Genomic DNA, 4,853 nt, shown 5'->3' with positions numbered 1-4,853 from the left:
TTTTTTTTTTTTTTTTTTAGACAGAGTTTCGCTCTGTCGCCCAGGCTAGAGCACAGTGGCATGATCTCAGCTCACTGCAACCTCTGCCTCCTGGGTTCAAAAGATTCTCCTGCCTCAGCCTCTCAAGTAGCTGGGATTACAGGCACCTACCACCATGCCCAGCTAATTTTTATACTTTTAGTAGAGACAGGGTTTCACCATGTTGGCCAGGCTGGTTTTCAACTCCTGACCTCAAGTGATCTGCCCATCTTGGCCTCCCAAAGTGTTAGGATTAGAGGCGTGAGCCACTGCACCCAGCCTCAATATGAAAAATTCTGAATGCATTAATGCAGGCTTCACACATATGACCAGTATAGCATATGTAACAGAAATATATGTACCATAAGTCAGAGAAGAATTTGAGCAAAAAAGGAAGGAAGGAGGGAGGGAAGGAAGGAAGGAAGGAGGGAGGGAAGGAAGGAAGGAGGGACGGAGGGAGAGAGAAAGGAGGGAGGGAAAAAGGGAGAGAGGGAGGGAGGGAAGGAAGAATGATTGATTTACCAGTGAAAATTTGGCCAAGATAATAATTAAAATAATTAAGCCCTATTCCTTCTATAAATAGTCTTTAGTTATTCTTAGAAATGTCCTGATTTAAGTACAAGAGTCACAAATTTCTCCCTCTTGGCCTTTCTGCAGCATCGTCTTATCTCTTATGGTACCTTACTTCCTTCTCTCCCACTCTCCATTTTGTCTCCCCTATTCAGTAAGAGTCAGGGTCACATGTTCAGTCCATTAATTGCTTCCTTACTTTTCCCTTCTCCAAAGGACACTGTAAAGCTAATTTCAAGTGTGGCTCTTCCCTTTTAGACCAGTCCTGCCTCCTTTCTGTTGAATTACCTTTATTACACTCATTTACTAAGCTTATAACCTGCTCCTGGCTATGGGCCTGAAATGGATTACATTATATTATGCTCCTTTTGTTCAGTACAACCCTTTCTAAAAATCCATTACTTTTTTAAAAAGCATTGAAAGGTCAAATTTTAAACATTTCTCTTATATATTATTTACATGAAATTATATAAGCATAGAGTTAAAAGGATGCTTAGAGATCCTAAATTCCACCCTCCCGTGGGGAGAGAGGTTCTTCTGAAGAGGCGAAAGAATGTTCATTCAGCAAGAAGACTACTTTCTACCAGGGCTGCGGGTGAGCTAGCTGTGGGATACTGCTAGGAATAGGAATCACAGATCTTTACGCAGCCACAATGAAGTGATATGCCACATGTGAGATGGTTATAGTGGTGTCAAGCAGGGACTTACTAAAAGTCTTCAGCTTTGTCAGTTCCCACAATTCTACAGTCCCTGTCATGCTGTGTTCAATCCCTAAGAATTAGAAGCAGCCAAAGAAGGGAAATAGAATTAGTAAAAAAGGACTGGGCGCAGCAGGTCATACCTGTAATCCCAACACTTTGGGAGGTCAAGGCGGGTGGATCACCGGAGGTCAGGAGTTCAAGACCAGCCTGGCCAACACGGCGAATACCTGTCCCTACTAAAAATACAAAAATTAGCCGGGCATGGTGGTGGGCACCTGTAATCCCAGCTACTTGGGAGGCTGAGGCAGGAGAATCTCTCGAACCTGGGAGACAGAAGTTGCAGTGAGCCGAGACTGCGCCATTGCACTCCAGCCTGGGTTACAAGAGTGAGACTCTGCCTCAGAAAAAAAAAAAAACAACATTCAGCCAAGCAGCTCTATTGTAACCCAGGTAAAACTTACAATTATTCCTGTGCCACTGGGATCTTAGAAAACAAGGGTTAAGGCCATGTGTGGTGGCTCACACCTGTAATCCCAGCACTTTGAGAGGCTGGGGTGGGCGGATCACCGGAGGTCAGGAGTTCAAAACCAGCCTAGCCAACATGGCAAAACCCCACCTCTACTAATACAAAAATTAGCTGGGCATGGTGGTGCATGCCTGTAGTCTCAGCTACTTGAGAGGCTGAAGCAGGAGAATCTCTTGAACTCAGGAGGCAGAAGTTGCAGGGAGTTGAGATCACACCACTGCACTCCAGCCTGGGTGACAAAGGAAGACTCCATCTCAAGAAAAGAAAGAAAGAAAGAAAAGAAAACAAGGGTTAAGGATTAATTAGTTTTGCAGTTATTTATATAATTCATAGAAATATCATAAACAAGGACTAACTATAACTTACATCTATGAACTTTCAGAGAGTTTTAGTTGTTTAGAATTATTCTGTTATAAGCCCGAATCAAAATGACACATTGGAAAGATTGCTGAAACAGATGAGGAAATAAATGTCCATCAATCTATATATATATAGGTAAAAAATAAAACATAGGAATAATCTAGGTATAATATAGCCATTTTTCTCTGACCAGTAGAAATTTGCTGATAATAAAAAATCAACTATAGCCTCTATCATTGACCTCTTCCTTAGGTCAAACCTTTTCCTAGAAAAACGGGCCATTTTTGAATATTGCATTGAAATGACCAAAAAGCAGGTTACTGAAAAGAAGAAATAAGGATCTATGGTAATGCATGGCTGAGAAATTTAGCCAGGAAAATGTTGACTGTATCTGTTATAAATGGACCCTCTCTACCATTTAAAAAAAATATATATATCAATGTCCAATTGCTTGGCTACAAATTGGGACAAAGCAGATGGGCACGGTGGCTCACTCCTGTAATCCCAGCACTTTAGGAGGCCGAGGCAGATGGAACACGAGGTCAGGAGTTCAAGACCAGCCTGGTCAAGATGGTGAAACCCTGTCTCTACTTGAAATACAAAAAATAGCCGAGCATGGTGGTGGGCACATACAATCCCAGCTACTCAGGAGGCTGAGGTGGAGAATTCCTTGAACCTGGGAGGTAGAAGATGTAGTGAACAGAGATCATGCCACTGCACTCCAGCCTGGGCAGCAGAAGGAGACAAAAAAAATGGGGGGACAAAACAATGTTATTGAGCTTCTTGATTTTAATTTCCACATGTTCATCTAAATAAAATAGAAGTTGCTCACAGCAAAATTAAACTTCTAAAGCACTACAAGACTAATGGCAGATATAGATTATTAAAATAAAAACAGTCAACTTCTAAAAGTTATACTTGTTCAAAAAAGGAATATATTACTATTGTAAAAACAAGTTTCTTTTATAAAGTTTAGTTTTTCTGAAGGAATAGAGATGGCAAAGAGTGGAACTGACTCTAGGTGCGGTGGCTCACTCCTGTAATCCCAGCACTTTGGGAGGCCAAGGTGGGTGGATCACCTAAGGATACAAGTTCAAGACCAGCCTGGCCAACATTGAGAAACCCCATCTCTACTAAAAATACAAAATTAGCCAGGTCTAGTGGTGCATGCCTGTAATCTCAGCTACTCAGGAGGCTGAGGCAGGAGAATCGCTTGAACCTGGGAGGCGGAGGTTGAGGTGAGCTGAGATCGTGCCATTGCACTCCAGCCTGGACAATAAGAGTGAAACTCCATCTCAAAAAAAAACAAAAAAACAAAGAGTGGAATTGTCAAAAATAAAATTTTCTGTGCTGATCTCTTGTGGTTACTATAGAAAGCAATAAGAACATCTTATATAGGCCATTAAAAAATTAGAGGCAGAGGAGGGGTAAACTATTACAGGACCCAGATGCCAGTTGCTAGGCCAGTGGATCACCAGCAAACCAGCCTGGAGCAGTATACTCTAATTCAAGCCACTTTTCTTTTTTCATCACGGTTATCATGAACTAAACTATAAAAGTCTAAAATAGAGATTTATCATTCTCTGGAGCTTTAAACCACTTTTAGGTTGCAACCAGTTTCCCCAAAAGCACCTTTCCTATTCATTAGCTAGGTACTGGGTGCTACACTGGGGGGAAAAATATTTTGTGTGACCACATGACATCCCATATGCCAGATTTTGTCGTTTAGGTTTTTTCTTTCTTTCTTTTCTTTTTTTTTTTAGAGAGAGGGGTGTTGCTATGTTCCCCAGGCTGGAGTATAGTCACTATTCATAGGTGTGATCACAGCATACTACAGCCTCCAACTTCTGGGCTCAAGCAATCCTCCCACCTCAGCTTCCCCAGTAGCTGGGACTAAAGGTATGCACCTCCATGCCCTGCTTAGTTTCTTATCCTAAAGCTCACATTTTGTTGTATATCTCTGTCTAAGTCTGCTTCTGGTGAGGGCTTCATGAAGCTTCCACTCAGGTGGAAGGCAAAGGAGAGCCAGAGTATGCAGATCACATGGTGAGAGGGAAGCAACACAGTGGGGAGGAGGTGGCAGGCTCTATTTAACAATCAGATATCTTGGGAACTAAAAGAGTGAGAATTCACTCTACTGAGGATGGCATCAAGCATTCATAAGGAATCCACACCCATGACCCAAACACCTCCAAACACCTCTCACTAGGCCCCATCTCCAACATTGAGGATCACTTTTCAACATGAGATATGGAGGGGACAAATATTCAAACTACTCTGTTGCATCACAGGTAGTAGGGGTTAAGTTTTATCTAGTCATACAAGGCCTCAGAACACTTTTGAAAGAAGTACTCAAATAAGAGGAGAAACAAATCTAGGAGATGCTGCAAGGGGTATGTGGTTTAAGAGTGATGGTATTGGGCCGGGCACAGTGGTTCACGCCTGTAATCCCAGTACTTTGAGGGGCCTAGGTGGGTGGATCACCTGAGGTCAGGAGTTCGAGACCAGTGTGGCCAACATGGTGAAACCCTGTCTCTACTAAAAATACAAAACTTAGCTGGGTATGGTGATGTATGCCTATAATCTCAGCTACTTGGGAGGCTGAAGCAGGAGAATCACTTGAACCCAGCAGGCGGAGGTTGCAGTGAGCCAAGATCGCGCCATTGCACTCCAGCCTA

The sequence above is a fragment of the Cebus imitator genome, unplaced genomic scaffold (assembly GCF_001604975.1).
Source record: "Cebus imitator isolate Cc_AM_T3 unplaced genomic scaffold, Cebus_imitator-1.0 Scaffold262, whole genome shotgun sequence".
NCBI lineage: Eukaryota > Metazoa > Chordata > Mammalia > Primates > Cebidae > Cebus > Cebus imitator.
This window is presented reverse-complemented; position numbering follows the sequence as displayed.